Consider the following 200-nt stretch of genomic DNA (forward strand, 5'->3'; position numbering starts at 1 on the left):
TAGATAGTAAGCAGTAGTAATGATTTATAATAGAAGGCAGCACTTGTTCCAACTAGAAAATTTTATTAAGCAACAAAATAATATCAGGATTACTGAAGATCCTTGATTGTGCATACTTCTCACAAACCAATAAACCAAATTTATGCATCTTCTTTGTAAAAAAATTAACGATGAAGTTCCAAATATTTAATTTTCTTTAT

The sequence above is a fragment of the Habropoda laboriosa genome, unplaced genomic scaffold (genome assembly GCF_001263275.1).
Source record: "Habropoda laboriosa isolate 0110345459 unplaced genomic scaffold, ASM126327v1 scaffold700, whole genome shotgun sequence".
NCBI classification, from domain to species: domain Eukaryota; kingdom Metazoa; phylum Arthropoda; class Insecta; order Hymenoptera; family Apidae; genus Habropoda; species Habropoda laboriosa.